The sequence below is a fragment of the Carlito syrichta genome, unplaced genomic scaffold, assembly GCF_000164805.1.
Source record: "Carlito syrichta isolate Samal-C Ts95f unplaced genomic scaffold, Tarsius_syrichta-2.0.1 Scaffold303195, whole genome shotgun sequence".
Classification (NCBI taxonomy): Eukaryota; Metazoa; Chordata; class Mammalia; order Primates; family Tarsiidae; genus Carlito; species Carlito syrichta.
The window spans coordinates 531,528-544,083 of record NW_007247291.1 but is presented as its reverse complement, the minus strand read 5'-3'; the positions used below and the strand labels follow the sequence as shown (position 1 = coordinate 544,083).

At 43.2% G+C, this 12,556-nt stretch overlaps 1 long non-coding RNA gene across 2 annotated transcripts; it reads left to right on the top strand.

The window, feature by feature from the left end:
- The first annotated feature begins 9,848 nt into the window (after nucleotides 1-9,848).
- LOC103260405 lies at nucleotides 9,849-12,008 on the top strand. Of its 2 annotated transcripts, XR_002481959.1 has the most exons (3): nucleotides 9,849-10,075; nucleotides 11,257-11,404; nucleotides 11,774-12,008. It is a non-coding gene; the product is annotated as an uncharacterized LOC103260405 (long non-coding RNA). The 2 variants fall into 2 exon arrangements; XR_504284.2 differs by lacking the exon at nucleotides 9,849-10,075 and having other exon boundaries at nucleotides 10,553-11,404.
- Nucleotides 12,009-12,556: the final 548 nt, after the last annotated feature.

Below are 12,556 nucleotides of genomic sequence, written 5' to 3'. Positions count from 1 at the left end.
CAAAGTATAAACTATCACTAAAAATACTGTAGTAACAGTTTTTTAGGCCCACTTGATGGGATTTAGTCATCAAGAAGCCGGGGGTAGGAACACTGGCCATAAAACATAAATGTTAGAAACTTGAATCTTTTAAAACACTAAAAGCGGACAAAGTGGAGACATTTTGCAGGACGGAAGAATGAATCAAGTTTACACAGGATTTCCCAGCCTGTTAGGTTAGCATTTCACGTAGCAAGGGAGGCTACAGAAGATAGTTGTTGACGAGCAGTCTTGTAAATTGGATTGAGAGCACTGAAAGGGCACTAGATTGATTAAGCTTGTCCTTAATCCTGTAAATGTTCTGGTGTTCCTTTGGTCATTTAACTTGTAAAGAGGCACTCTGAGGCCACAAATGTACAAATGAAAATCCAAAGATCACTTTGAAAAGAGAAAAGCTAAACCTGGTGGTAAAGTGCTAGAAGCCAGCATTGTTTCCTCAGGTGCTGGGCATTAGAGGAGCCTTTATGTGTCCTTTTGGGATAAGCTTTCAAGTTGCAGTAATAATTAGGACTTGATAGATAGGAATGGACTTAAGCATCAGCAGTCAAAAGATAACCTGTGCTCTCCCCCCCTTTTTTTGAGTTGGAGTCATTCAGTTGGCCAGAATGCAATGGCACACTTATGGCCACTGTTGGGCTCAGGTGATCCTCCGCAGCCTTCCAAGTAGCTGGACCTACAGGCACACATCACTACACCCAGCTATTTATTTATGAGTTGGAGTCTCTGTCGCCCAGACTGGAGTGCAGTGGCTGCTCCCGGCCACCGCAGCCTCTACCTCCTGGGCTCCGGTGATCCTCCCGCCTCAGCCTTCCAAATAGCTGGAACTACAGGCATGCGCTACCACGTCCAGCTAGTTTTTTGATTTATTGTAGAGATGAGGTCTCGCCAAGTTGCCCAGGCGGGTCTCGAACCTGCGGGCTTAGACAATCCACTCACTTCAGCCTCCCAAAGGTGTGGATTACAGGATGAGCTGCCAAGCCCGGCTTATTTATCGTAGATACAAAACCTTGCCAAGTTGCCCAGACTGATCTCAAACCCCTGGGCTCAGACAATCCTCTTCCTTCTGTATCCCAAAGTGCTGGGGTTACGGGTATGAGCCACTGCACCTGGCCAAAGGGAACCTGTGCCCTTTAAGGAGATCTAGAATAAAAGGGAACTATGCCCTTTAAGTAGGACTCAGAACTAAGGGCTGAATCTCTTCTACCTTTATTGGCATGCCTAGATGTTTGAGCTACAGTATGTTGAACCAAAAGTGACATCTATATCTTAAAGACTGGAAAAGGAAAATGTTGGTTAGTGCTGCAACCACACTCCAAAGAAACCTAAAAGGACTCCTTGGCCCTCTAAAAATAGTAAGCTTGTAGTAAGAGCAATAGTCAAGTTCTGTGCCTTAGCCATGGTGCCATTGCATCTGTGACAGCCTAAACTGGAGATTTGTTTACTTGTCAGATAGAGTTCTTCAAAATGCTGTTTGGATGTGTCTCCCATTTCCAATCGCCATACCAGTATTCTTGTTTGTGCAAATGCATTACTAAAGTGCTTTAGCTGTTTTCAGTGACTCCAGTCTCTTCATTCTGGCTATTCTGAACTTTCTGAAATATGTCACTTTCTTAATATGAGTCAACAATGGGTTATATTCTGTATTTCCAATGTATCCCCCCCCCCCTTTTTTTTTTAGTTGGAGTTTCACTTTGTTGCCCAGGCTGGAGTGCAGTGGCACACTCATGGCCACTGTGGCCTCACCTGCTGGGCTCAGGTGATCCACCTCAGCCCTTCAAGTATCTGGAACTACAGGCATGTACCACCATGCCCAGCTAATTTTTGATTTATTGCAGAGATGAGGTCTTGCCAAGTTGCCCAGGCTGGTCTCGAACCTGTGGGCTCAGACAATCCTCTCACCTCGGCTTCCCAAAGCGCTGGGATTATAGGCGTCAACCACTGCGCCTGGCCTATCCCTATTTACACATTCCCCTACTACAGTTGATCTGGTAAATCCTGACCATGTTTGGCTTTGCTTCTGTGTATTTGCTTATGTTTTCAGACACACCACCCCTTTAGTCTATCTGCTGATTCAACTCCTCAAGGTTTGGCTCAAGTTACACATCAGTTCTGAAACTATAAGCAAGCTGCTAAAGCCTTTAAATAACTAAGATGCATTTAGTTCCCCCCGTTATTACTGTTCAGTGTTTTGTATGTGCTAATTTTCCCTACCAATGGAAGTTTTAGATGCTGATAGTTTAATATTGACTGACAAGAGATGGAAAGAACTCAGTATTCCCAAAACACAAAGCACTATAGAAATCTTTCACAAACTTGGTTAACTGTGGACTATTGAAAAAAGTATTTTAATCCTAACATTGGATCAAATAATTCCTTCTTGGATGTGGAGACAGGAAATTTGAATTAATTTAAATTCTAGCCTAAGCCCAAACAAATATAATTGGGAAACTAATTATATGTTGCTCCAAAAGTCAGTCTTGCAGCCAAAAGAAAGTTGTTGTGATCTGTGCACACTTTTTTCAGTTTAGATCGAGAATTGATGGCATTGTCTCCAAAGACTAAGTGGTTCCCTCTCTTGCTCCTTCCTCCTTAGCATGCTTTTTCTGTCATTCTCTCTTAAGCTTCTTACAGAGAAAGCCTCAAATCACCTTTGAATTTAATGTTCCTTAGTGAGAGTCCCTGCCGATTTCTCATTGGGATTACATACTTTTTGTTACTTTTTTTTTTTTTTCGGTCAGTTAGTCATAGGAATTTGTAATAATAAAGATTTATTTATAGTGAAAAGACTGGATAGTATGTATATTATTACTTGGGCTGGGAAGGAGTCCTAAGCATTACTTCAGGACCCTGATGCTGGTCTTCAGGCTTATAGAAAGGATCAACTAGCTTTAGCAATTCTCTCAAAGCCAAGAGATCCAGGATGTACTTAACACTCCATGGCCCAAATCCCACAGCAGCCCCATTCCTCTTGCTGTTAAAAATTCTTCCACCCCTCCATGATCACCCAATGGCTGAAGCATTCTTGAACTGGTTACACTCTTATTTCTCCTTTACTCTCCTTCAGCATGTTTATATAATGTGTCACATATGCATGCACTTACATACTGCCTTTGAATTCTTCTCTAGTTTCATGTGTATGTTTTATTTCCCCTAGCTACATTAGTATACTCTGGGAGCAAGGGCTGTGTTTTTAGCTTTTTAACTTTTTTTCCAGGATGCTCAGTATGCTAGTACATGCATCTTAATAAATATTTGTGAATAAATGAGTACATTAATGAAATCCTAGGCAGGTGTGCCACATAGGTTAAATCTGAGATGCAGTGTGCTCCTCCAATCAGATTGAGGTTATTCCTAAAATAGTAACCTCAAGGATTCATGACCTTGCTAGCTTTTTTAATGGGAAATTTTGAGAGAAAATGCATGGCCATAGGACAAATACCTGATATTTCTTAGTAATAGGTAACTCAGTTTTTTTTTTAAAGTACTTTGACTCATTTTCATCAAGTGTTGTTTAGCCTCATTTTGCAGTTTGAGGAAATAAGCTCAATGATGTCAGAGTGGCAGGCCCAGAAGTTGAATTCAGGAGTTCTGATGGCATCTTCTTGTTTATTTTGCTACCAAATTGCTTTTTAAAGCCAGCCTGCCTTTTCCAGTTGGGAGATTTGGGGGGTAAGCGGGGAAGTGAAAATCTCTTGTAATATCTACTTGATGCCACCAGGGTGTCCCATGATGCTGTCTGATCCACTTTATTGCCCTGGGATCTAGGGACTATTCTAGAGCAGGATTCATGTAGTCACAGAGTCCATCATTCAGAACCTGGCAACAAGAAAGTGGGGATGCTTAACTCCCTGGCTGTTCAGTGTGCAGTGCACAGCCAGCTCTCTCAGAGAAGCCCTTACCCACTCTTCACCGCTACTACTGAGGCTAGCACCATGGAAAGACAGCAGGTTACACAGTGGCCAGGGCCTAGCTAGCTAACTAGGCAACAGCCCCCTAAGAACAGAAGAGAACTTGTGAATGGGTAAGCATCTACAAATGTGCATTTGTTTTGATAGTTGAGTACATTTAAACCAATTTGTATTAGCACAGATTCATAAAAGTTACTCTAGGTAGATGAGTTTTATTTTTTAATTGAAACCATTTTTTTTTTTAATTTTTTGAGTTGGAGTCTCACTCTTGCCCAGACTGGAGTGCAGTGGCATGCTCCCAGCCACTGCAGCCTTGAATTGCTGGGCTCCAGCTATTCTTCCTCCTCAGCCTTCCAAGCGGGAACTATAGGCACATACTACCACACCCGGTTAGTTTTTGATTTACTGTAGAGACGAGGTCTCACCAACCTGCCCGGGTGGGTCTCGAACCCAGGGGCTCAGGCAATCCATTCACCTCGGCTTCCCAAAGTGCTGGGATTATGGGCTGAGCCACCGAGCCTGGCCAGTAGATGAGTTTTAAAGCAGTGTGTGGTGACTTCCCACTTTCCAGTTTGCAGTAAAAGTGTTTGTGTTACACTTTGCCTGCTTAGACAGACTCTTTATGTTTCAATTTATTTTTTGAGACAGGGTCTCACTCTTTGCCACCACAGACTAGAGTGAAGTGGCTTGGTCTTGGCTCACTGCAGCTTTGACCTGGGTTCAAATAGGACTAAAGGCATGTGCCACCATGCCCTGCTGATTTTTAAATTTTTTTGTGGAGATGATGTCTCAAAGTATCAGTTTTTAAATTCAACAACCTTAGATGGCAATCTATAGTATCAAAGCTGTCAACTTATCTGAAAGCCAGTAGAGTAAATAGCCCTTTAAAAGTTTCTAGCCCAGTGTTCCTTCAACACTTTGTAAAAATGTTTATAACTGGTTTATAATTATTTCTTTGCATTGGAAAGTATTCTTTAAAGCATGCCTGGTGACTAGTACAGCTCCTGGCATTTGGTAGGTGCTCAATAAGTATTTGTTTACTGATACAGTAATGCTTCCATGATAGCTCTAGGATAGTTCTACTCATGAACCATTTTTCTTTTTTCTTTTTTGAGTTGTCACCCAGGCTGGAGTGCAGTGGCACCAGCCTCTGTCACCCAGGCTGGAGTGCAGTGGCATGTTCATGGTCACTGCAGCCTTGACCTACTGGGCTCAGGTGATCCTTCCATCACAGCCTTCCAAGTAGCTGGAACTACAAGTGCACACGACCATGCCTGGTTAATTTTTGGATTTATTGTAGAGACGAGGTCTCATCAAGTTGCCCAGGCTGGTCTTGAATCCCTGGGCTCAGGCAATCCTCTCACCTCAGCCTCCTAAAGTGCTGGGATTACAGGCTTGAGCCATCGTGCCTGGCCATGAGCCATTTTTCTAAGGAGACAGTTCACATTAGAGAGGTCTTTGTTTTGTATTTAAGCTGATTGAAATTAATTATAAACTGGGAAGTTGGGACTGGTGATGTCGTGGTTGGCCTTTCAAAATCTTCGCTGTATCTTCTAGGTTGGAAATCTCAGCACGGCCTGAATTTGGGGCTATATTTGAGCTGTTTCTCTTTAGATGTGTGTCGTCCATGTGATAACTCTGGGACTGAGTGTTTACCAGGGCTATTCAAGCCACTGGGAGAGACTACTAAGTTAAGAATAAACCACTGATTTGAGATGTGGACTTGTGCCCAGGTGAGTTTCCATCTCAAAACTCTCAAGCTATTTTAAGGAGATGACTGTGGAACAAATCCCAATCCTATCCAATATTGGTCAAGTTTGCCTAAATTTTCTCAGTTCTTTGGTTAGAAGACTAATCACAGGTTGTAGTACCAACCAGAACCCTTCTTTTGTGTACTTAAGAGTAACCGCCTCCGCTAAATAAGCATGTATAGAACATGCATGGGCTTTCTCAGGCTTTAGCACCAGTTTCACTAGAGATACTATGTAGAAGACCATGGACAGTGCTGTAGAAATAAAAGTCAGTTCTGAAGCAAACAGTCCTCTTGTTCCTAAGAAGTATCACTAAGGTTTTTGGCTTTTGTTTTGTCCTTTATCTTATCTATCAATATATTGACCTGAAAATATTCTTTTATGTATGAGGAACAAGTAGCTTATGCCTTTCCCATATAAAGTACAAACTACTAAACAGCAGAAATAATGTGTATTCTGTATTGCAACCCCGCAGTGTCTGTTTCTGGGCTTGTTTTATACCTGATGCTCAGGAATGTTTTCACTGTCTTGGATTGACAACTTGCCATCTGCTCTCTGAGGGAGAGAAAGTGAAAGGAAAGGTGAAGGGAAAAGGAAGCTGAAGAAATAAGAGGAAGCAGCTGGAAACTGAGGGGGTGGGACTTATATAAGGTCAGTAAAATAAAAAGCTAGCAGAGGGCAGGGTCAGGCCCTGGGGATAGGAGGCTAATTAACATCTGTCAACTAGTTAAGAAGGGCCCTGTGTACTTTGTTAAAAGAGACTAGTGGTGCTTCAGAGGAAAAAAAAAAACAAATTCTTCCCTGTGTACCTTAGTAAGCTGTTCATCAGGTCAAAAATCTATCCTGCCCTCGAGGAATTCTGGTCTTCTTCCTTCAGGACTAGCAGAGAGAACTTGCTGCCATTACTCAGGCACCCAAGGGTGAAGTGCTTCAAACAGTGTTTGTGGACTGTAGTAGGTAAGCTTCATGTGTTATTTATTCACAACTTAAAAAGTAAATGCTGAGCCGGGCTTGGCGGCTCAGTCTGTAATCCCGCGCCTTTGGGAGGCTGAGGTGAGTGGATTGCCTGAGCCCGCGGGTTCGAGACCCGCCTGGGCAGCGAGACCTCATCTCTACAATAAATCAAAAAATCAGCCGGGCGTGGTAGCGCATGCCTGTAATTCTGGCTACTTGGAAGGCTGAGGCGGAAGGATCGCCAGAGCCCAGCAGGTCAAGGCTGCGGTGGCTGGGAGCAGCCACTGTACTCCAGTCTGGGTGACAGAGTGAGACTCCAACTCAAAAAAAAAAAAAAGTAAATGCTAAGCACAGCTGTTATCTGTGTAGAGTTCTTAACAATCAGCTCACCAGGCCTCTACCTGCTTTGATGCCTGGGCCAGATGACTGAATGTAGAACTCGAGGCAGTTTCTACTTCAGAGACTTCTCAGGGTCAAGAGATGTCCTCAAAGAAGTGAATTTCTTCTTCTGGAGCCTTAGCCTGGTCTTACGTGTCCAGGCCTTGTATTGCCATCTGTTGCCATTGCCTCCTAGAATGGGGCAGCTTTCCCAAAGCTTAGTCTGGCTAGTCAGGTGATGTCCTGTCTGTGTCTTTGGTCACTGCTGCTCATCTCTTCCCTGAGGAACATACTGCATAGCTTCCTCCACACCTGTTTCAATATTTCTTGTTCCCTTCACTGCCAAGAATCGAGGGATCTTCTGTTGAAGATCAAATTGACCCAGTGAGGAAGAAACTGAAGGGAGATGTTTCTCTTGGAGTTTGGTAGAGTGTTTTTGCCATGCTTCTACCCTTCACAAGAACATTTGGACAGAAATTAACAATATTTTTTTTTGCACATGAATAACGTTTCTTTGTTTCTCTGGTAATGAAGATGGGTGACAATCTGTTTAGTGGTTATTACCTCCTTCTTTTACCCAGTGGGGAATGTATTTAGGGTGGAGGTTGTAGCCACTGAGAAGGGAGTCTAGTCTGTACCAGAAAAAAACTTTTTTTTTTTTTTGAGTCGGAGTCTCATTCTGTGGCCAGGCTGGACTGCAGTAGCATGCTCACAGCCACCACAGCCTTGACCTGCCAGTCTCAGAGACAATCCTGCCTCAGTCTGCCAAGCAGCTAGAACCACAAACATGCACCACCACACCCAACTAATTATTTATTTATTTATTGTAGAGACAAGGTCTCCTCAAGTTGCCCAGGTTGGTCTCGAACCCCAGACTCAGGCAATCCTCTTGCCTCGGCCTCCCAAAGTGCTGGGATTACAGGCATGAGTGGCCCAGCCTCACAGAAACTTTATGTAAGGATTTAGTTTATTTTTTTACTATTAGCACAGTAATGTAACTGAGCTAATCTTTGTAGTGTGGACCAGGCCCACCAAGTTTGTGTGACCTGTTAAGTGTCAATTTTTTTTTTTAAGCTCTGCCATTACCCCAGTCCTGGGCCATCTGAGGGCAGTGAAGAACAGGTGTCCAAAGGAGAAATGTTGGTGCCTGAGAATATGTTTTCCAGTTGTATTGAATTTCTTACTTGGTATATTTTTGACCTTCTTAGTTTCTTTCCATCTGTAGTTGTGCTATTTTGCTTGATATTTGTTGGATATTCTCCTCTGTCATTTAATAGTTATAAAACGAACGTTTTTCTTTTCTTTTCTTTTCTTTTTTTTTTTTTTTTAGTTTGGGTCTCACTCTTTTGCCCAGGCTAGAATGCAGTGGCATGATCACAGCTCACTGCAGTCTCAACTTCCTGGGCTCAAGTGATCTGCCTCAGCCTCCTGAGTAGCTGGGATTGTAGGCATGCGCCACCATGTCTGGCTAACTTATTGATGTTTTGTAGTGATGAGGCCTCGCTATGTTGCCTATGCTGGTCTCATTCTCCTGGGCTCAAGAGATACTCCTACCTCAGCCTCCCAAAGTGCTGAGCCACCTCACCTGGCATGAAAGTTAGTATTTCTACGCAAATGTTTTATGGGTGAAGCTGTTAAGTTTAGCATTGACTTTTGCCAGTGTCTTTCAAGAAGAGTTAAATGTTATGTGTTTCCATTGCTTTGGACTCATTTTTGAAGTCTTAGGTATGTGACCCTTCTTAGAAACAATAGTGTTTTAATTAAGAAAACTCTGGCCAGGTGCAGTGGCTTACCTGCAATCCTAGTATTTTGGGAAGCCAAAGTGGAAGGATCGCTTGAGGCCAGGAGTTAGAGACCAGCCTGAATGACAAAGCAAAACTTTTCTATGCAAATGAGAGAGAAAGGAAAGAGAGGAGAACTCTCAACTACCAGTTGAACTCAGTGTCTACTAGGAAAATGGGTAGATGTTCTCTGTTCCTTTGCTCTGTGTGACTCTGTCAAGGTACTTAAATAGGTGTTTGAGGGGGGTGCTTATTTCCCCTTCCTCACCTTGCCAGTTAAAACAGAAATAACTAGAGGGGACATTTTAGGTGGTAGAGGTGAAACACAAACCTGACTTATGACCACATGGGCCACAGGCAACTGACCTTAAGCCCTAGTGTGGTTATCCAGCTGTCAGGGGAGAGGCGGGTGATGTGAATTGGAAGGGGAGGAGAGGTAACTTCTGCTTTCCTCCCAGAGAAGCTTGGGGAGGGGGGCTCGGGGGGAAGTGCAGTCACTTTGATCTTGTAAGAGTGTACTTCTTTTTCTCCCGGGTTGCACTGAGGCTGATATGGAAGGGCTGCATTTCTTGTTGACCAATGCTTTTTTGGTATTTCTAAATATCAAAAATCTTGGTTTTTACTATTAGATTATAGTTCTGCTTTTTTGCAGAATTAGTCCATTAACTTCCAATTTCAAGCTTCTAACTAGATATTCTCCACTGAAAGTTTTGGATATGATTCATTTTTGGTTTGTTGAGCAGTCTAACCTGGGGACTTGTAATTGACAGCAGAGATGCTTTCTATTCCTAGGACTCTAAGTATGTAATCCACATCCTTAATGTATTCACAGAACTTTAAAATCCTCTCCAACTAGGAAGGAAGGAAGTCTTGTTTCCCCTTATTCACCTTGTCTTTTGCTTTCTAATATATGCTAAAAAGTTGTTTATGGAACAATAGATCTTTAAAAAGCAGCTTCCTCTGTTATATGTCATTAACAGTTAAGGCATTTACCTGAGGGCTCTTTTAAGAAGGGATGGAAGAAAAACCTGTCACTTGGCGGGAAAGTGAAAGGAATGATTAACTGGCTCAGAGCTGATGTGCAGAGTTCCCAGCCCCAAAGTTAACTAGAACTACTCAGTAGCACCAGTGAAAATATTTACTTAGCATCTATTTCAGGAAATGTTGTAAGCATCTTACATACATTTCTCATTTAATCCACAGGTGGCCCTTGTGAGACAGTTATTTTGTTCTCATTTTCCAGATGAGACTAAGGCCATGGCAGGTTAGGTGACAGGTTATATAACTTGGGGTGGGTTGGGAGAGAGAATAACCTGAATAGGGCAAGTTGGGGATCTGACTTTTGTTTGGGTAGATGTGGGCACATAATATTTTTGGTTTAGACACCAAACGTTTTAAGATATTCATCTGAAAGTAACATTGATTCATTCACCAAAAGTTGTTTATCATAATCAAGATGAATTCACTGTGTCTTTAGATATCTGTAGTCTTGACTGGATGCCAGTGTATAATCTGTGGAAGCTGGCTTGAAGAGGGGCTCCTTTTTGTTTGTGGCTAAAGCTATTGTCTGTCCTAAAGGTAGAAATGCCTCTTTTTTATGTGGGGATGGAGTTTTGAACTTACTGATTTCATTATATTTTTCTAACAGTTGGAATGGATTGTTTTTGAATGTTTGTTCCAAACTTTTCAAATTTTCCAGAAGGAAAAAAAAAAATCCCAGTATTTAAAATTTCACCTGAATTTAAAAGATTATAAATTTTTTTATTTTAAGGAAAAGCTTGGGGAATAATCAGGAATTCTGGTTTTGTCTTATAGATAGAGATGAAATTAGCCATTTTCCTCAAGAAAAAGTGATACTTCTGAATTTCAGCTCTTCAGTAATGAGAACTGGACTGTTTTCACTTTGACCTCCACTTCCTGTTAGTGGGGAAACCCCTTCCCAGAGGTGCTGTGAGAAAGGTTGCTGGGGAAAGGGCTTCTAGATCCCAGGATAAGAAGTTCAAGAGAGTCCAGCAATATTGTCATTAGAATAATGGTCTTCATTAAGTACTAGTTTTCATCATCCTGAAGCTTCATTTTCACCAAAGGCAGCAGCTAGGGAGGAGAGGCTGTGAGAGTGGGGGAGGAAAACTGTAGCGGCGTTGCAGAGATCTTGAAGTGAATGTGTTAAGACAGGGAAGAAGCAGAGATTTGCAATCCACTGACTGAAATAAAAGGACACATATTGGCCGAGGTTACAACAAGAAAATAAGGGTTTTAGTTTACCTCTAGTTAATTCCTTAGGTTTACATCTTAGTTCCCTTCTTATCTTGTGTGAACATATAAATTTGGGTTTCATGAAGCATTTTATTTTCCTTTCTGAAAGAGACCTGGGGGCCACTGTAGCAGTTTAGTTGAGGAACATATCAGAAACTCTTCATCAATTTCTGTCCCCTCCTGTCTTAGGCTGACCAGTTCCCTGGTGCGTTACCTGCTTGTGCTACTGATCCCAACTGCAGAACTTCTCATTCATCCCCAAGGCCTCCAGGCAGTATCCAATGGGGAATCCGCTCTAAAAGGAACCAGACCAACGTTGTCCAGCCCCTTCTTTCTGGTGACTGAGGGGAGGAAAGAGTGGGAGGGTATACTTGTGTAGAGGGTGAAAAGGAAACAGTCAAATTACCTCTTTTGTTTCTATTACCATAGAATTCTGCAGCCATATTATTTTTATTGTGTATGTATGGGGAAAGTTGGAGATGGTGACCTTGATTAGAAGTGTCTGGAGGGGAATAAACAGAGGGGATAAGAGTCAGTTGGTTTTGAAAGATGTTGAAGTCTTGAAATAGTATGTCCATCTGAGTTTTTTAAAAGCCAGAGTTTATAAAAATATCACTGATACAGCCTGCCCCCTCATTTCCCTACCACAGGAGACTTCTTGGACTGGAGGCACTTGTTAATAATAGCTTGTCTCTGATATTCCCAGTAGCTACTTCTGTGTGAGGAAAGGATAGAAAACGTTCAGGACATCATCATACAGGCTCCTCATCTACAAAGTTCCAGTAGCAGTGACGCCTACACGGAAGACTTGGAACTGCAAACAGAGGCTGGGGTCACCTCAGTGACATCTCTTGACGCTGTCCAACCAGGAGTTTGGTTTTTGTTCTGGAGGTGAAGAAGATAACAGACTGTACTAAAGGACTAAAATAATTTGTCTATACGTTCTCAGTTGTTGTTATTTTTATTTTTGGAGGCAGACGAGGGGTGTTTGGGTAGAATTTCATATCCTATCTAGCGTGATGGGGAAGCTCAGCCCTTCACCAAGAATAACCCAGTAACGACATCTCTACGCGTGGGATGTGTTTCCCTCGACACTGGGAGGATCTGAGGCTGCACCCCAGTGGGATTCCCCACTTGAGTTGCAAGGCCACTCAGGGAGATGCATGTCGTAGGGAGAGTGCGAGACCCAGGATGAAATGCCAGAGGGACACTCAAAGTCAAGGGGCTTTCCTCAATTTGGCGGTGGGGGCCATGCTGTGGATGAGGGGCTGAAGAGTCGGGTGTCCGCCGTGGCCCTGCCCTGCCCTGAGGGTCTGCTAGGGACGCCACGCTGCTGGGCACCACGTCTGAGTCACGGGAGACCGCGCAGCTGTGCCCAGCGGGCCAGCGCCAGACCCTGGCGTCCTCCATCTTCTCTCCTGAGCTCCCCCTGCTCCAGCTGCCTGAGCCACGGACCGCAGCACCACACACCCCCGCGGGGGGGGACGCC